The 20,854-nt window shown below is 43.1% G+C and overlaps 1 long non-coding RNA gene across 1 annotated transcript; it reads left to right on the forward strand.

The window, feature by feature from the left end:
• The first annotated feature begins 12,421 nt into the window (after positions 1–12,421).
• On the forward strand, positions 12,422–13,869 carry LOC117078108. Its single transcript, XR_004434925.1, has 2 exons — positions 12,422–12,492; positions 13,788–13,869. It is a non-coding gene; the product is annotated as an uncharacterized LOC117078108 (long non-coding RNA).
• The last annotated feature ends 6,985 nt before the right edge of the window (positions 13,870–20,854 follow it).

The following is a 20,854-nucleotide window of genomic DNA, read 5'->3' on the forward strand; positions in this document are numbered from 1 at the left end:
TGTGGCTCATGCTGTTTGTTACTGCCACAATAGCTATAACACTTTTGGCTTGTGAAGAGAGCCCAGATTTACTTCAGGTATAGGGCAGAGCCATAGGGTTTGGGGAAGGCAGGCCCAACTCCAGGTGATGATCATGACTGATGAAAAAACCATGATAAGCTCCCTCTTATTGACTAGTGGGATGGTCTAGACTCCCACTCAGTTTGGGCCAAGGAGATATAAGAGGGAAGTGTGAGAGGAGGGTTCCTGGGAAAGTTTTTCTACCTTAATTAAAAAAAAAAAAAAAAAAAAAAAGGAGAGAGCCCAGGCCCCACTTTCTTCCTGAGAGGGATGTTTTCTTGCAATGCTTTGGCCCTTGGCAGCCATATTGCAACCATGAGGCAGGCCAAGACAATCTCTCTGAGTTCCTTTTTATGTAAGAAAAATAACCCCTGCAATTTATGCCACGTTTAGATGAATATTCTGTTACTTTCAGGCAAAAGCATTCTTAGTACTACGGGCTCTATGGTAGCCACTGAAGGTGCATCACATTGAACAAGACAGGCAAGGTCCCTCCTCTCTTGGAGCTCAATGTGAGTGCAACGAAATGAACATGTTAATTTCAGAAAGATAAATGCTATGCAGAGAATTAAGGTGAGTTGATAGAGAGTAACTGGAGTTGGAGACCTAGTTTAAAATAGATGATCAAGAAAAGCTTCTTTGAGGAGGTAAACACTGAGCTGAGTCTTGAAGAAAAAGAAGCAATCAGCGGAGAACAGCAGGTAGAGCATTCCAGGCGACAGGAATGCCAGGAACAAAGGCCTAGAGATGGGAGCAGACTTAATATGTTCAAAGACCAAAAAAAGGCCAGTGTGGCTAGAACGTAGAAGGAAAAGGAGTGGTACAAGATAGAGTAGGAGAAGTAAGCAATTTTTGCAGAGTCTTGTGAGCCATGGGAAACATATGTCACACTGATGGTGCACAAACACCATCTGGCCGTTGTGCAGGCTCTATGCTCATTCTTGAGATTGTAGATTTCACTTCTTCTGGTTTAAGACTTCTATTTAAGTACATAAACATTGAGCATGGCGCTACGCACTGAGGGAGAACGCAGTATGAATTAAAGACACTATTTCCTTCTGGGAAAAAAAAGTCTAGTACAGAATGTATTTATGGTACAAGGTAGTATGTGATACAGACCATACTCAAGGTAAAGAGGCAGGAAGGGCCAAGCGCGGTGGCTCATGCCTATAATCCCAGCACTTTGGGAGGCCGAGGTGGGTGGATTACCTGAGGTCAGGAGTTCAACACCAGCCTGACCAACATGGTGAAACCTCGTCTCTACTAAAAATACAAAAATTAGCCAGGCGTGGTGGCAGGCGCCTGTAATCCCAACTGCTTGGGAAACTGAGGCAGGAGAATTGCTTGAACTCAGGAGGCAGAGATTTCACTGAGCCAAGATTGCACCATTGCACTCCAGCCTGGGCAAGTAGAGTGAGACTCCGTCTCAAAAAAGATAAAAAAAAAAAAAAAAAAGCAGGGGAGATCATATCTGCTTAGGGTCTATGAAAGGCTTTCTGAAACAGGGAGTGTTTGAGCTGGACTTTGCGGAATGGGTAGGATTTGGATATAACTACACTCACATAGTAAAGGGAAATTGTAGGCGCAATCTTACAACTTCCAATAGGGCAATTACAACTTCCAATTGGGTGATTTCTTTTCTACGTTTGTTAAATATATTAGGTTTTTATCACAAATTTAGCTGCTGCCTTTAGACTATCCTAATTGAACCTGAGATACAAGTATTAGAAATGCCATTGAGCCCTTTGACCGAGAAATTCCACTTGTATAAATCAACGCCAAATAAAAACTCGCACATGTGAACTCAGATGCCTGTATAAGGATGGTCATTGTATCAAATGTTTGTAATAGCAAAATATTAGAAAGAACCTGAATGTCCATCTAAAGGGGACTTCTTTATGATCAGTCCCTAGACCACTGCCCGGCACAAAAAATAGTGGGTGCTCAAAAAATAGTTGTTCAGTGAATGACTGAATACATGTGATTTATTCAAACGAAGGGACTCTCTTCAGCTATTAAAAAAAGAATGACATATATATGTATGTACTTACATTGAAAAAGCTCCAAAGGATATTCATTGATAAAGCAAGTTGCAGAATGACTCTATTTATAAAAATGTGTATGTGTGGGCCAGACGTGGTGGCTCACGCCTGTAATCCCAACACTTTGGGAGGCCGAGGCAGGCAGATCACCTGAGGCCAAGAGTTTGAGACCAACCTGGCCAACATGGCATGGCGAAACTCCGTCTCTACTAAAAATACAAAATTTACCCAGGTGTGATGGTGTGCACCCTGTAATCTCAGCTGCTTGGGAAGCTGAGGCATGAGAATCGCTTGAACCCAGGAGGTGGAGATTGGTGGAGATTGCAGTGAGCTGAGATTGCTCCACTGCACTCCAGCCTGGAGGATACAGCGGGACTCTGTCTCAAAAAAAAAAAAAGTGTGTGTGTGGTGTCTGTGTGTATATGTATGTCCCTATACATGAGTTAATAGTGAGGGCCTCATGGGTGGGAAGTGTAAGTGGGGAGCAAGGAGACTTTAACATTTTATCATCTAAATGCCAAAGACTCTCAAATTTATATTTCCAGCCTCAAACATCAGACTTGTATATCGAACTCAGCATCCCCACTGGGATGTCTAGTAAGTATCTCTAATTCAGCATGCCTAAATTCGAAGTCTTATTCTTTCTCCACGAATCTAGTTTTTCTATAGTTTTCTCCATCTCAGTATATGATCATTCTTTCTAGTTCCTCAGAACAAAAGCCTTAGAGTCATCTTATTTCCTACACACCCTTTATCCAACCAACAGCAAAGCCTGTTGGCTCTGCCTTCAAAATATGTCTGAAATCCAACCACTTCTTAATATCTCTACCAATACCACCAGCAACCCTTAGCAAGCTTATGTCAATAGCCTCTCAACTGACCTCGCTGCTTTCAACCTTACCCTCCTGTAGTCTATTTGCAACATAGCCAGTGATTCCCACCAACCCCCTGTTCAGTTTCTACTTACAGTGACCTACAATATCTAGTGTTATTTCTTGCTGTGTAACAAATTACTCCCAAGTTTAGCAGCTTAAAACAATACACATATATTATCTCACAGTTTCTGTTGTTCAGGAATCTAAGCATGGCTTAGTTGGGTTGTCCAAACCAGAGTTTCTCGCTAGGCTGCCATCAAGGTATGAGTTCAGGATCTCTCACAGGCTTTGATCAAGGTGTCAGAGCAGGGACCTCACCCATCTCAAGGTTTAACTGGGGCAGAATTTGTTTTTAAGCCCATTCAGAGGTTGTGGCAGCATCCAGATCCTTACAGGTTGTTGCAGTAAGGGCCTTAGTTCCTTGCTGGCTGTCGGCCAGAGGCTGGCCTCAGTTCCTTGCCTTATGAGCTTCTCCAGAAGGCAATTAATAACGTGGTAGTTTACCAAAGTGAACAAACAGGGCCAGGCGCGGTGGCTCACACGTGTAGTTCCAGCACTTTGGGAGGCCAATGCAGGTGGATCACTTGACGTCAGGAGTTCAAGACCAGCCTGGCCAACATGGTGAAACCCCGTCTCTACTAAGAATACTAAAGTTGGCAGGGTGTGGTGGCACGCACCTGTAATCCCAGCTACTGGGGAGGCTGAGGTGAGAGGATCACTTGAACCCAGGAGGTGGAGGTTGCAGTGAGCCAAGATCCCACCACTGCACTCCAGCCTGGGCAACAGAGTGAGATTCTGTCAAAAAAGAAAAAGAAAAAAGAAAAAGAAAAAATGTGAACAAACAAGAGAGAGTTGAAAGAGTGAAAGATTACCTGCAATTGGAAGCCACAGTCTTTTATAACCTAACCTTGGAAATGGCATTCTATCAATTTTACTGTATTTTATTCACTAGATCCAGCTTACATTGAAGGGGAAGATATTACACAGGGTATTAATACTAGGAGGCAGGAATCATCTGGAGCCGTGTCAGAAGCTGCCCATCACAATCTACCTGACCTGTCTCACCCAGCATTACAGCTTTTTCCCCGTACCTGTCTGATCTCATCTCCTATTGATCCTCTCCTTTGCATTCCATGATCTACCACACGGGCCTCCTTGCAGGTCCCTGAATTGCCAAGGCTTTGTCCATCATGAAGGCCTCCTCACTTACTGTTCCTTCTACCCGGTGGAAGAAGCTTCATTACTTACTCTCTCAACATCTTTAGGTTTTGGGCGTTCCTTGACCTTCGTATTTAAAAGTTCAACCCTCCTGCCATCTCCTATCTAACTTGCTTTCTTCGTTTTTCTCCAAAGCACTTGTCACTGTTTGATATACTATATATGTTTGTATATTTATTTTATCATCTGTCTTCCACACTAAAATGCACGTTCCATGAAAGCAGGATATTTTGTCTGCTTTGTTCACTGCTTTATCATCAGTGCCTAAAGCAGCACTGCCCAACAGAAATATAATATGAGCACATATGTAATTATAAATTCACTCATAGCCACATTAAAAATTAGTAAAAAGAAGCAGGTGAAATTAATTTTGATAGTATATTTTCACTGGGTGTGGTGGCTCACGCCTGTAATCCCAGCAATTTGGAGGGCCGAGGTGGGCAGATCGCTTGAGCTCAGGAGTTTGACACTAGCCTGGGCAACATGTTGAAACCCTGTCTCTACCAAAAGCACAAAAAATTAGCCAGGTGTGGTGATGCGGCACTGTGGTACTAGCTACTCTGGAGGCTGAGGTGGGAGGATCGCTTGAGCCCAAGCGGCAGAGGTTGCAGTGAACTGAGATTACACCACTGCACTCCAGCCACTGCACTCCAGCCTTTAAGATGGAGTCAGTATATTAATGAGATAATCTGCTCTCTTTTTCTCATAATAAGTCTTCAAAATTTGGAGTGTATTCTACCCTTATGCTGTAATTTAAATATTAAATTTTCATTAGAAGTCTATGAGGATCTGTATTTAGACCTCATAAACTTACAGTTGAAAGAGTAGATTCACAAATTCAAGTTGTTCCAACATACTTAACAAGTTTTCTAGGCTGGGCATGGTGGCTCACACCTGTAATCCCACCACTTTGGGAGGCCGAGGTGGGTGGATCACCTGAGGTCAGGAGTTCGAGACAAGCCTGGCCAACATGTGAAACCCTATCCCTACTAAAAATACCAAAAATTAGCCAGGCATAGTGGCGGGCGCCTGTAATCCCAGCTACTCAGGAGGCTGAGACAGGAGAATTGCTTGAACCCAGGAGGGGGAGGTTGCAGTGAGCCGAGATCATGACATTGCATGCCAGCCTGAGCAACAAGAGTGAAACTCTGTCTCAAAAAAAAAAAAAAAAAAAAAGTGTTCTAATGGCCGGGTGTGGTGGCTCATGCTTATAATCCCAGCACTTTGGGAGGCTGAGGCAGGAGGATCATTTGAGGTCAGGAGTTTGAGACTAGTCTGACAAACATGGTGAAACCTTGTCTCCTTTAAAAATACAAAAAATTGGCCAGACATAGTGGCTCAGCCCTTTGGGAGGCTGAGGCAGGTGGATCACGAGGTCAGGAGTTTGAGACCAGCCTGGCCAATATGATGAAACCCAGTCTGTACTAAAAATACAAAAATTAGCCTGGTGTGGTGGTATGCACCTGTAGTCCCAGCTACTCTGGAGGCTGAGACAGAAGAATCACTTGAAACCGGGAGGCGCAGGTTGCAGTGAGCCATGATCATACCACTGCAGTCCAGTCTGGGCGACAGAGTGAGACTCCATCTCTAAATAAATAAATAAATAAACCAGCCTGATCAACATAACAAGACCCCATCTTTACAAAAAATTTAAAAATTAGCTGGGCGTTGTGGTACACGTCTGTAGGTCCTGCTACTCAGGAGGCTGAGACAGGTAGATCACACGAGCCCAGGAGTTTCAGGCTTCAGTGAGCCATGATTGCGCCACTGTGCTCCCGCATGGGTGACAGAGCAAGACCCTGTCAAAAACACAATTCTAATAACTGTATTTCATATCCGTTTTTGTATTTATGTATAAATTAACTAAAATTACAAATGCATTTCCCCAGTCGCATGAGCTACGTTCATGTCCTCAATAGCCATGTGTGACTAGTGGCCACAATGTTGCACAAGGCAGGCCTAGAACAGTGCTCAGCACTTAAGGGTCACTCAATAATTAATTATTATATACAAATTATGTGCAGCTTCTCTGATCAGAATATATTCATGATGACTTCAATGAGATAAATAAAGCAAAACAAAAGAAATCGTGATACTATGTTCACTTCTGTGTGTTGTTGAGACATTTATCAGAACCAAATTATAATTGTGGAGAGCTGCATGGTCTCCAAAGCATATTTATATCCATTATCTCATTCAGTCTTCAGAACAATCTGGAGAGGTAAACAGAGCCAAGATGATTTTTCCCCATTTTACAGATAAGTCACACAGTAGTTGGCAGGGCCAGAAACAGAAGCCAGGTCTTTGAGGTCTCTTTCAAATACACCACATGGCATTGACGAACCTTAAGGGCCCTGGGAGAATCTCCATCTTACTTTAATTCTATGCGGCTCCATTAGTCATGAATTTATAGTGAGATTGTCATATATATTTTAATCTGTCAGATAACTGTATATTGTTGGATACAATCATATAGGCAATATATGAGTATTTGAAAAAGTTAAAAGCCCTATTGCAATTATAAGATTTTTAAATAATATAAAACTTATTGAATATATATTAATCGCCTATGGTACCATTTGGAATAATGAGAGGTTCCTTATTTGCCAAAGTCATCACCTTCTTTTTCACTTTTTTATCCTTCAAAGGGATATATATATATATATATATATATATATTTTTTTTTTTTTTTTTTTTTTTTTTTTTTTTTTTGAGAGCGGAGTCTCCCTGTGTCGCCCAGGCTGGAGTGCAGTGGCGCGATCTCGGCTCACTGCAAGCTCCGCCTCCCGGGTTCCCGCCATTCTCCCGCCTCAGCCTCCGAGTAGCCGGGACTACAGGCACCCGCCACGCGCCCAGCTAGTTTTTTGTAGTTTTAGTAGAGACGGGGTTTCACCGTGTTAGCCAGGAGGGTCTCGATCTCCTGACCTCGTGATCCACCCGCCTCGGCCTCCCAAAGTGCTGAGATTACAGGCTTGAGCCACCGCGCCCGGCCCAAAGGGATATTTTAAAAACAATATTAAAAACATATTTAAAAAGTATTTTTAAATTTTATTAAAAACATTTTTTAGGCCAGGTGCGGTGGCTCACGCCTGTAATCCTAGCACTTTGGGAGGCCAAGGCGGGCGGATCACGAGGTCAGGAGATCGAGACCATCCTGGCTAACACGGTGAAACCCCGTCTCTACTAAAAATGCAAACAAACAAATAAAAAAATTAGCTGAGCGTGGTGGCAGGCGGCTGTAGTCCCAGCTACTTGGGAGGCTGAGGCAGGAGAATGGCATGAACCTGGGAGGCAGAGCTTGCAGTGAGCTGAGATCATGCCATTGCACTCCATCCTGGGCAACAGAGCGAGACTCTGTCTCAAAAAAAAAATATATATATATATATTTTATATATATATATATATATACACACACACACACACACACACTCACTTGGGCACAGTGGCTCACACCTATACTCCCAGCACTTTGAGAGGCCGAGGCAGGTGGATCACCTGAGGTCAGGAGTTCGAGACCAGCCTGGCTAGCATAGTGAAACCCCTTCTCTACTAAAAATACAAAAATTAGCCAGGTGTGGTGGCAGAAGCCTGTAATCCCAGCTACTCGGGAGGCTGAGGCAGGAGAATGTTTGAACCCAGAAGGCGGAGGTTTCAGTGAGCCGAGATCGCGCCATTGCACTCCAGCTGAGGGGCAAGAGTGAAACTCCGTCTCAAAATAATAATAATAATAATAATAACAATAATAATAATCTTATTGAGTTCTCAGAAAGGATAGACAATAACCTGGGAGTTGTACATGCTCTTGCGAAAGGACCAAATTCATTGTCATGCCCGGGCTGTACAGGCTTGAAAGGAGTGGGGAAGGGCTGATGCACATGAGAGCTCTGATGAGAGAGTTCAGGCAAGGACAGAGTACAGGTGGCATTGATCTTACCCAGAGGACATTTTCTCAGGTCACTTTAATTCCTTTATGAGATGACAAAGGACACCTGCCAATCTGAACTGTGGAAATCTGAACTAAAAGATCAGCCTCCCCTCAAAGACTGATAGTTGTGTTTATAATAATGGCAAAGAAGAGTTGGAAGTACCAGAAGCCGGGCAAGCCTGAGGTTGCATTTTTCAAAGGTCAGCTAAGGATTATGCTCCACACCCAAAAGATGGAGCCATGAAAGCCATGAATCCTGTGCTTGGGGGACTATTGAGTGAAGAGTTAGGTGCCTTGGCAACCAGACGTCAGGCCCTTCCCATCATCTAATACCAGCTACTTTTATCTAATACCATTATCTAATACCAGTCACTTTTTCTTCTCTATCAGTCAGTTCTTTGTTAATGTCCTAGCAGCCTTGTAGCTGCACTCACCTAAATTAAAACATCTGGAGTTCTTAAACCTCCTGATCTGATATCCTTCTAGATGACCTACTGGACTTCAAATTGCTCTACCTAATGGCAGCTAGTTCCTGTATAAGTATCAATTCATGACCCAAAGCCCAGATGGGTGGAGATACCTACGGACATTTGACTATCATGTCCCTCAAGATAATCTATGGAGAAAATGATTCAGATGTGGTCCTGCTGCCCTTGAAAGGATCACAGTATACATGCACCACTGTTAATTTTAAAAGGTTAGGTACAGTTGTCATGTTTCATTATCAGAAATGCACTATTTTGTTTTTTCAATATACTTCTAGGTCACTGAAGAGGATTAACCCAATAGTTTCTCTATCTGGCTCTCACTGAAAAATTTTCCATCATCCTGTTTCGTAAATTGATAGTCATTAATTTTCCCCCAATAGATGGCTGTTCGTAGAAGTGACCTAGCTAAAATTCTGTTGTAAAAGAGTGAAACGAGGTTGTTTTGTTTATGAGCCCCTACGTGTACATCTCTGGGCTCAATCTGATGACCTTTTTTCTTTAGCCAAATAGAATGTTCTATCCTTTAGCCCCACAGCTAAGAGAGGTGGGGATAGGTGTAATGCCACTGCTGGCAAGCGAGGGGTTTTTAATAGTAAAAGCCAATGGAGAATAGAAAAATAGTTGGAACTAGACTTTTAAAAATATATCAACGTGGTTTCCTCAGTTGTGGGGTTTTGTCTGCTAGTTTTTTGCAAAGCAGAAATGTATGAGAATCATAATCAAAATGCAGTTGTATCTTGTGAAGCCATATGAAACTCTTCAGGAGAACAAGAAAAAGCCCATCAGTGGGAGATGCTAGGACCATCAGCTGAGCCAGGCAGAGGATGACTAGGCATGTAATGTTCAGAGGCTACTTGGGGGAAAGGGAGAAAAAACAGTGTAATGTAAGGCTTCAAAGAATTAAAAAGAAAACTACATTAAATCCAACAATCCTACTTGGAAACTGCCCAAAGGAAAAGAAGTAATTATATCAAAAAGTCACCTATACTCACCTTTTATCACATCACTATTCATAACAGTACAGCTATGGAATCAAAGTAGGTGTCCATCAATGAATGATTGCATAAAGGAAATGTGATATATGTACTCCATGGAATATTATTCAGCCATAAAAAGAATGGAATTATGAATTTTGCAGCAAAATGAATGGACCTGGAGGCCATTAAGTGAAACAACTCAGAAACAAAAAATCAAATACTGCATGTTCTCACTTACAAGTGGGAGCTAAATAATGCATTCACATGGACATAGAATGTGGAATAATCACTGGAGACGCAGAAGGGTGGGAGGGTGGAAGGGGGTGAGGGATAAGACATTACTTAATGGGTAGAATGTACACTATTTGGGTGATGGATACACTAAAAGCCTGAACATCACCACTATGCAACGTAGCCACATAACGAAACTGCATTTGTCCTCCTTAAATTTATACAAATATAACTGTAAAAAAAAGAACATCAGAGCTAAAGGAGTCAGAAAGAAAGAGTGGCTAGAAATATAATTATGAATCCAAGATAGGAGAGCCCAAGTATGGGGAAGCCAGGACAGAAACTGCCAGACAAATGGGAAAAAAAAACAACAACAACAACAAAAAATGGGAAGTGAATGTCCAATTGGCTTTAGTCTAGACTCTAGGGTCAGAGAAAAACTATTCCCAAGAAGGGCCCAGATCAGAAGCCAGAAAGCAAATAGATGAGGATGGTCCGTGGGTGTATGTCGGGGGCCTAAGAGCCACCAAATTTATCTGCCCATGGATGTGCCCTATAGTGTTTTCTCAAAGGCAGAAAAACTTAATGTATTTCTGTTTCCATGGAATGGCCCCAGAAAGATTCTATGAGTATTTACACTTGCTTGTTTGCTGAGTCAATTCTAGGTTATAGCCAGATAGCCAGCATGTCTGGGAGACTAAGGCAGATGGGGTGGAGAGGGCAGTCCCCAGACTTGTCAGAATGGGAAAGTGGGAGTGTGGGATAAGTCCAAATTTAGCATGTTGTCCTAATATACTTAACCACCAACAAATATTGAAAAATACTCAGCTGGGCGCAGTGGCTCACACCTGTAATCCTAGGACTTTGGCAGGCCGAGACGGGCAGATCACCTGAGGTCAGGAGTTCGAGACAAGCCTGGCCTACATGGCGAAACCTCGTCTCTACTAAAAATACAAAAATTAGTTGGGTGTGGTGGTGGATGCCTGTAGTCCCAGCTACTAGGGAGGCTGAGGCAGGAGGATTGCTTGAACTGGTAGGTGGAGGTTGCTGTGAGCTGAGATCACACCGCTGCACTCCAGCTTGGGCTACAGAGGGAGACTCCCTCTCAAAAAAAAAAAAAAAAAAAAAAATACTCTCCATCCATAAAGTGTTGTGGTTTTCAAAATGACCCTTTCCCTTGCAGGAAGCTAATGATATGTCTGCAAAAATGCCAATGTAAGCTTCTTAAGTATTTCAAATGTTGTAGAAAGCATTAGGTATTGCTTTCTATTATGTACATGTATATTCCTGAATATGAAACTTTTTTTTGCCTTGAACTCCTGGGCTGAAGCAATTCCTCTGCTTCAGCCTCCTGAGTAGCTGGGACTACAGGTACATGCGGCTGTGCCTGGCTAATTTTTAAGGTTTGTTTTAGAGATGAGATCTCACACTATTGCCCAGACTGCTGAATGGGAAACTCACTTATAAAGAGACCAAATGGTTTAGTGCTGTCTTCATATGAAAAAAAAAGAGAGACACCACATGGTCCAGGCTGGGGAAAGGGTATGAGGACTTGGTGCTGGACAAGTCCAGTGGAAATTATTCCTGGGCACAACTGAAAAGAGCAAAGAAGGACTTTCAGGCGCCTTTAGGGACAGATAAGTTGTATCCAGAACATTGCAGGGACTAGGATCAGAGCAGGAGCAAGGACAGGGAGGGTAGATACATGGAGTTGGATCAGACCTTAGAAATTGCCTAGTGAGGTCAGGCCCTGTGGTTCATGCCTGTAATCCCAGCACTTTGGGAGGTTGAGGCGGGCGGATCACGAGGTCAAGAGATCGAAACCATCCTGGCCAAAATGGTGAAACCCCATCTCTACTAAAAATACAAAAATTAGCTGGGTGTGGTGGCACGTGCCTGTAGTCCCAGCTACTCGGGAGGCTGAGGCAGGAGAATCGCTTGAACCCGGGAGGCAGAGGTTGCAGTGAGCTGAGATCATGCCATTGCACTCCAGCCTGGGTGACAGAGCCAGACTCTGTCTCAAAAACAAAAAAGATAGAAAGAAAGAAAAGAAATTGCCTAGTGACTAGATTCTAGTTCACACTGCTTCTTTGTACAGAAGGCAAGACCAGGATTAATTCAGACAAAAGAAAACAAACCACTTAAGAGATGGAGCTTCCTGTGTGCGGTGGCTCACGCCTGTAATCCCAGTATTTTGGGAGGCCAAGGTGGGTGGATCACTTGAGGTCAGGAGTTCGAGACCAGACTGGCCAATATGGCAAAACCCCATCTCTACTAAAAATACAAAAATTAGCCAGGCGTGATGGCACATGCCTGTAATCCCAGCTACTCGGGAGGCTGAGGCACGAGAATGGCTTGCACAAGCAAGATGGAAGTTACAGTTAGCTGAGATCGTGCCACTGCACTCCAGTCTGGGCAACAGTGCTAGACTCTGTCTCAAAAAAAAAAACCAAGAGATGAAACTGGCCAGGCGTGGTGGCTCACACCTGTAATCCCAGCACTTTGAGAGACCAAGGCAGGAGGATCCCTTGAGAACAGGAGTTCAGGACCAGCTGGGCAACATAGAGAGACTTTGTCTCTACAAAAAAATACAAAAATTAGCTGGGCATGATGGTGCATGCCTGTGGTCTCAGCTACTCAGGAGGCTGAGGTGAGAGGATCGCTTGAGCCTGGGAGGTTGAGGCTGCAGTGAGCCATGATTGTGCTGGGTGATAGAGTGAGACCCTGTCTCAAAATAAATAAATGAAGTCTTTATCGATTTGAGATCAATGCTGAAGTGTTTACAGATGAAACAACATGATGTCTAGGATTTGCTTTAAAATACTACAGAAAGTGTCAAGACCATACAATGGGGGAAAGAAGCATCTCTTTCCCCACCAAATGGTGCTGGGACAACTGGAAAACCACATGCAAAATAATAAAGTTGGATCCCTATCTCACTCCACATACAAAAATTAATTGAAAATGGATCAATGGGCCAGGCGCGGTGGCTCAAGCCTGTAATCCCAGCACTTTGGGAGGCCGAGACGGGTGGATGACGAGGTCAGGAGATCGAGACCATCCTGGTCTACACGGCGAAACCCCGTCTCTACTAAAAAATACAAAAAACTAGCCGGGCGAGATGGCGGGCGCCTGTAGTCCCAGCTACTTGGGAGGCTGAGGCAGGAGAATGGCGGGAACCCGGGAGGCAGAGCTTGCAGTGAGCTGAGATCGCGCCACTGCACTCCAGCCTGGGTGACAGAGCAAGACTCCGTCTCAAAAAAAAAAAAAAAAAAATGGATCAATGATCTAAATATAATAGCTGAGGCTGAGTGTGGTGGCTCACGCCTGTAATCCCAGAACTTTGGGAGGCCAAGACAGGTGGATCACTTGAGGTCAGGAGTTTGAGACTAGCCTGTCCAACATGGTGAAATCTCTACCAAAAATACAAAAAATTATTCAGGTGTGGTGGCAGGCACCTGTGTTTCCAGCTACTCAGGCGGCTGAGGGAGGAGAATCAATTGAACCTGGGAGGCAGAGGTTGCAGTGGGCCGAGATCACGCCACTGCACCCCAGCCTGGGTGACAGACCAAGACTCTGTCTCAAAAAATAATAAATAAAATAAAAATAAATAAACAAATATATGATCTGAAGTGATAAAACTCTTAGAGGAAAACATAGAGATATATCTTTATGACCTCAGATTTGGCAATTAATTATTAAATTTGACACCAAAAGCATAAGCACCAAAAGAAAAAAAATAGATAAATTGGACTTCATCAAAATTTAAAACTTTTGTACATCAAAGGACATTATAAAGAAAGTGAGACGTCAACCTGCAGAATGGGAAACATAATTCTGATAAGAGTCTAGTATTCAGAATATGTAAAGAACTCTTACAATTCAATAAGAAAAGGGCCAATCATCCAATTTAAAATGGGTAGAGCAGCTATTCAGGAGGCTGAGGTGGAAGAATCATTTGAGTCTGGTAGGTTGAGGCCGCAGTAAACTATGATCGTGCCCTTGTACTCCAGCCTGGGTGACAGAGTGAGACCCTCTCTCAAAAAAAGAAAAGAAAAGAAAGGCCAGGTGTGGTGGCTCACGCCTGTAATCCCAGCACCTTGGGAGGCTGAGGCGGGTGGATCACGAGTTCAAGAGATGGAGACCATCCTGGCCAACATGGTGAAACCCTGTCTCTACTACAAATACAAAACTTAGCTGGGCGTGGTGGTGCGTGCCTGTAGTCCCAGCTACTCAGTAGGCTGAGGCAGGAGAATCCGTTGAACCTGGGAGGCAGAGATTGCAGTGGGCTAAGATCGCACCAATGCACTCCAGCCTCGTGACAGACTGGGACTCTGTCTCAAAGAAAACAAAACAAAACAAAAACATAGGTAGAGGAATTGAACAGGCATTTCTCCAGAGGAGATATACAAATGACGAATAGGCACATGAAAAAATGCTAGGCTGGGCGCAGTGGCTCATGCCTGTAATCCCAGCACTTTGGGAGGTTGAGGTGGACAGATCACTTGAGGCAAGGAGCTCGAGGCCAGCCTGGCCAACACGGCAAAATCCCATCTCTACTAAAAATACAAAAAATTAGCCTGGCGTGGTGGCATGCGCCTGTAGTCCCAGCTACTCGGGAGCCTGAGGAAGGAGAATCGCTTGAACCCGGGAGGTGGAGGTTGCAGTGAGCTGAGATGGGGCCACTGCACTCCAGCCTGGGTGACAGAGCTTCACTCTATCTCAAAAAAAAAAAAAAAAAAAAAACTCAGTACCTTTAGTAATTAGGTAAATGGAAATCAAAACCATGAGATACCACTTCACACCCACTAGGATGGCTATAATACACACACACACACACACACGCACACACAGAAAGAGAGAGAAAACAGAGAGAAAATAACAAGTGTTGGTCACATGTACAGAAATGGGAACCCTTGTATATTGTTGGTGGGAATGTGAAATGGTGCAGCTGCTGTGGAATAGAGTTTGGCAGTTCCTCAGACAGTTAAGTATAGAATTACCATATGATTTAGCAACTTTACTGCTAGGCATATTTCCAAGAGAAATGAAAACATATGTCTGCACAGAAACTTGTACGCAAATGTTTATAGCAGGATTATTCATAATAGTCAAAAGGTGGAAACAGCCCAAATGTCCATCAATGGATGAGTGGATAAATAAATTGTGGTTCATCTATATTTTGAAATATTATTCAGTCATAAATTGGAATGCATGACTGATACATGCTACAACTTGAATGAACCTCTAAAAAATGCTAAATGAAAAAAGCCAGAGACAAAAAGTCACATACTGTATGATTCCTTTCTTATAAAATGCCCAGAATAGGCAAATTTATAGAGACAGAAAGCATATCAGTGGTTGCCGGGGGTCAGGGAGAGGGGGAAATAAAGAGTAATTACTTAATAGGTACAGGATATTCTTCTGGGGTGATACAAACACTTGAAACCAGAGAGAGGTAGTGGTTGCACTGCATTTTCAATACACGAAATGCCACTGAACTGTGCACTTTTAAATGGTGAACTGTGTGTTATGCAAATTCCAGCTCAATTTTAAAACTACAATACCAGCCTGGACAACATATGGAGACCCCCTTCTCCACAAAAAATAATTTAAAAAGAATTAGATAGGTAAGGTGGTGAGTGCCTGTAGTCCCAGCTACTTGGGAGGCCGAGGTGGGAGGATCACTTGAGCCCAGGAGGTAGAGGCTGCGGTGAGCTATGATCATCACATCACTGTACTTCAGCCTGGGTGACAGAGTGAGATCATGTCTCAAAAAAAGAAGGAATAAAAAGACTGTGCAGGGTGTGGCTCAAGCCTATAATCCTGGCACCTTGGGTGGCCAAGATGGGAAGATCGCTCAAGCCCAGGAGTTCGAGACCAGCCTGGGCAACATAGGGAGACCCCTGTCTCTCCAAAAAAAAAAAAAAAAAAAAAAAAACAAATTAGATAGGTGTAGGCTGGGTGTGGTGGCTCACTCCTGTAATCCCAGCACTTTGGGAGGCTGAGGCAGGTGGATCACCTGAGGTCAGGAGTTTGAGACCAGCCTGGCCAACATGGTGAAACTCCATCTCTACTAAAAATACAAAAAATTAGCCAGGCATGGTGATGGTCACCTGTAATCCCAGCTACTCAGTAGGTTGAGGCAGGAATCGCTTGAACGCTGGAGGCGGAGATTGCAGTGAGCCAAAATCGCGCCATTGCACTCCAGCCTGGGCAACAAAAGCGAAACTCTGTCTCAAAAAAAAAAAAAATTAGATGGGTGCAGTGGCACGTGCCTATAGTTCCAGCTACCTGGGAGGCTGAGGTGGGAGGATTGCTTGAGCCTGGAAGGTTGAGGGTGCAATGAGCCATGATTATGCCACTGCATTCCAGCCTGGGTGACAGAGCAAGACCCGGTTAAAAAAAAAAAAAAAAGGTGGGGTGGTGGTAGATGAAACAACGTTAGCAAAAAGCTAATAATGCGGAAGCTGAATGATGGGTGCATGAGAATTAATTATGCCATTCTTTCTGCTTTTGTGTATGTTGTATGTTAAAATTTCCATAATTAAGAGTAAAGAGAGAAGTTGTGCTTGTAAAACTGTAGCAATATGATATACATTGTCTGTTTCCAGAAATTTCCTTACACTAGAAGTCCAAAGGTTAATCATGCCCCAATAAATTGCCCATGTGTGCTGCTTTGGAGCGGATAAAGACAGGGGAGGGGAAAGACTGCCAAGAAGCCAGAGTGTGTTGGGAATGATGAAGTCTAAGGGAATACATTTCTATAGTTATTATGTGATTATCTGCCTTTTAAAATGGTGTGCCATGGCCAAAGACTACTGAAAGTCTATAAAAGATCACCAGGAGAATGAAAACATAATAGAAAATCAATGCAACCCTGGTGGTACATGTGTTTAGTACATAATTTGAATAATGTCACGGAAACTGCCATCACTGGGGAGGACAATATATCTCAGTATGATGTTGTGTTGGTAAGTGTTGCCACATAGAACAATTCTGGAGATGCCAATCACATCATAGACTATGTGAAAGGCACTCCCCTGGAGATGTATAAAGATGTGTAGAGGCCGGGAGTGGTGGCTCATGCCTGTAATCCCAGCGCTTTGGGAGGCTGAGGTGGGTGGGTCGCTTGAGGTCAGGAGTTCGAGACCAGCCTGGCCAACATGGTGAAAACCCATCTCTATTAAAAATACCAAAAATTAGCCAGGCATAGTGGCGGGCGCCTGTAATCCCAGCTACTCCAGAGACTGAGGCAGGAGAATTGCTTGAACCCAGGAGGCGGAGGTTGCGGTGAGCCGAGATAATGCCATTGCACTCCAGCCTGGGCAACAAGAGTGAAACTCTATTTCAAAAAAAAAAAAAAAGATTGTGTAGAGACAGTCTGTTGAACCCTATACAAGGGGCCCTGTGCTATATAAACTCATTATTTTATAGAGATGAGCGGATATTTTATAATAATGCTGTAAAAAAGCATTATTTTACAGAGATGTCTGGTTGAAAGAAGAGTTATAAGTCAGGTGTGGTGGTGTGCACCTGTAGCCCCAGCTACTTGTGAGGCTGAGGTGGGAGGAATGCTTGAGCACAGGAGTTGGAGGCTGCAGTGAGCTATGATCGCACCACTGCCCTCTAGCCTGGGTGACAGAGTGAGACTCTAGAGACTCTATCTCCAAAAAAATACATTAGAAATTTTTTTTTCTTTTCTTCTTTTTTTTTTTTTTTTTGGTAGAGACAGAGTCTCGCTCTGTTGCCCAGGCTGGAGTGCAGTGGCAGGATCTCGGCTCACTGCAAGCTCCACCTCCCGGTTCAAGTGATTCTCCTGCCTCAGCCTCCCGAGTGTCTGGGGCTACAGGCACCTGCCACCACATCCAGCTAATTTTTTGTATTTTTAGTAGAGACGGGGTTTCACCGTGTTAGCCAGGATGGTCTCGATCTCCTGACCTCGTGATCCACCCGCCTCGTCCTCCCAAAGTACTGGGATTATAGTTGTGAGCCAGCGCGCCCAGCCAAAAAAAATTTTCAAGAAAAGTTATAAACAAAAACCACTATTATGGGGCTCAAACTGTGTCTGAAACTAACAAAACAGAGTCAGAATAATTTCAAGAAAATGTAAACGATGAGAGCCTTTGATTTCTAAAAACTCAGGAGGTGAGGTATCTAAAGTGAAATAATAATGATTTCTGAAACAGCCGAATTAAAGAGTGCCTAAATATTGTAAAACAGGGGATTTGTGTTCCTCTCTTTGCTCCAATGAATCTATTCAAAATGGTTTACTCATTTTAAGCTGCAATTAAAACAAAATACAGTGGGGTAGTGGTAACATGAATATATACATATATATGTGTGAATATACATACACACATATATACACATATAAAATGAATGTGTGTTATCTTTTACAATTAAAGTGCAATAAAGTTGAATGTGTATGTGTGTATATATGTGTTTATATATGCGTATGTGGTGTGTATATATATTGTATATTTCTTGTCAATGAGACCTCAATTTTCGGACCTCTTCTCTAGCCACTCTTCTCACTCCCTTGATGATCTCATCCAGTGTTTATGGCTTTATATAACATCTGTACCAGCATGGTCCAATGGAAAGACAATGTGAGCCACATATATAATTTTAAATATTTTACTAGCCACATTCAACAAGTAAAAAGGAACACGTGAAATCAATTTTAATAATGTATTTTATTTAATCCAGTATAGCCAAAAATATCATTTCAACATGTGATCAATAATAAAAAATTATTAATAAAATATTTCACTGTTTTTTTTCTGTATTGTCTTTGACATCCAGTGAATATTTTACACTCATAGCATGTCTCATTTCAGACTAGCCACATTTCAGGTGCCCAATAGTCACATGTGACTGGTGGCTACTGTATCAGATAGCAAGTATGCTGACAAGGTCCACATTTACTTTTCCAACCTAGATCTCTCCCCTGAACTGCAGACTCATTCATCCAACTGTCTGCTCAACATCCCTACCTGCATTTATTATAGGCATCTAAAATTTAGTATGTCCAGGGCCAGGCGTGGTGGCTCAGGCCTGTAATCCCAGCACTTTGGGAGGCTGAGGTGGCCAGATCAATTGAGGGCAGGAGTTTGAGACCAGCCTGGGCAACATGGCAAAACCCCATCTCTACTAAAAATACAAAAACAATTAGCTGGGCATCATGGCCCGTTGCCTGTAATCCCAGCTACTCCAGAGGCTGAGGCACGAGAATAGCTTGAACCAGGGAGGCAGAGGTTGCAGTGAGCTGAGATCGCTCCACTGTACTCCAGCCCGGGTGACGAAGTGAGACTCTGTCTCAAACATATATATGTATGTGTGATATTTATAATATATATATTTTATATATATGTGTGTGTGTGTGTGTGTGTATAGTATGTCCAACATGAAGCTACCCATCTTCCCCCGAGAAACCTTTCAGAGGCTTACACATCTCAATTCATGGCAACTCCATTTTTCAGGTTGCTCAGGCCCAAAACCTTGGAGCCATCCGACTCCTCCTTCTCTCACATCCTGCGTCCAATCCTTCAGCACATCCTGGTGGCCCTACCTTCAAAATATAAGACCACTTCTCACCACTTCCATGAATACCCTGGTCCAAAGCACTATCATCTCTTACTAAGATGATGGATCCTCTCTTACTAAGAATGTACTGGCCTCCTAAATGGTCTCTTGCTTACACCCTTGGCCCCTTCAGTGTTTAAAACACAGCAGCCAGAGTGATTCTGTTAAAATGGAAGTCAGATCACAGCAGTCTGCTCTGAACTCTCCTCTGGCTCCTCATTTCACTCCGCAAAAGCTGAAGTCCTTACAATGATTCCACACCCTCACCTCTGGTGACCTCTCCACTCTCATCTCTCTTCTCCCCTCGCTCATTCACATCAGGTTTACCAGCCTCCTTGCTCCTTCTCAAACATGCCAGGCATGCTTCAGCCCCAAGGCATTTGCACTTGCTGTCCCCTCTGTCTGGAATGCTGTTACCCTAGACAGAAGAGTGGTTAGCTTTCTCCCCTCCTTCCAGCCTTTGCTCAAATGTCACCTTTTCAGTGAGGCCTTCCCTTTACATCCTATTTAAAATTGTAGCCCACCCCCCAGACTACCTATTTTTCTTTCTTCCCCGTTTTGTTTTCTCTCCATAGCACTTACTACATATATATATATATATATTTTTTTTTTTTTTTTTTTTTTTTTTAAATTTTTGAGATGGCGTTCTGCTCTCGTTGCCCAGGCTGGAGTGCACAGGTGCCATCTCGGCTCACTGCAACCTCCGCCTCCCAGGTTCAAGCGATTCTCCTGCCTCAGCCTCCCAAGTAGCTGGGATTATAGGCATGAGCCACCATGCCCCACTAATTTTGTATTTTTAGTAGAGGTGGGGTTTCTCCATGTTGGTCAGGTTGGTCTTGAACTCCCGACCTCAGGAGATCCACCCATCTCGGCCTCCCAAATTGCTGGGATTACAGGTGTGAGCCACAGCGCCCTTATAATTTACGGGGAGAGACAAACACTAGTTTGTCTCAAAGCTTTCTGTGTGTTTTGTTCATCACTATATATCCACAACACTTAGAACAGTGTTTGGCATATAGTAGGCACTCAGTAAATATTTGTTGAATGGCTACATTATATAACGTTTTCATTCAGGACGATTGTTCATAATATTAAGAAAGTATGTAATGAAAAGACATAAACACTGCTCCCATGTTTCAACATTGCTTCATGTATGCCACATTTTATAACAAAACATAAAAATACAAGGTATCTGAACTTTATATTTGTTCTCGATAAAATAAAAATATTTCGATCGTTGTAATGTTATAGGTATTTTGATATCTTATGAAATTTTTCAAGCATGTGAATCAAATTGTAACAGTTTTTTGTGGCAATTAGTTCACTAGTAAAACATTTTCGTTGTTGTCTGCTTTCTATGTATGTATGCATGTATGTATGTATTTTATTTTTTTGAGATGGAGTCTACCTCTGTTGCACAGGCTGGAGTGCAATGGCGCGATCTCAGCTC

Source organism: Trachypithecus francoisi, unplaced genomic scaffold (genome assembly GCF_009764315.1).
Source record: "Trachypithecus francoisi isolate TF-2019V2 unplaced genomic scaffold, Tfra_2.0 Lachesis_group6, whole genome shotgun sequence".
Lineage (NCBI taxonomy): Eukaryota > Metazoa > Chordata > Mammalia > Primates > Cercopithecidae > Trachypithecus > Trachypithecus francoisi.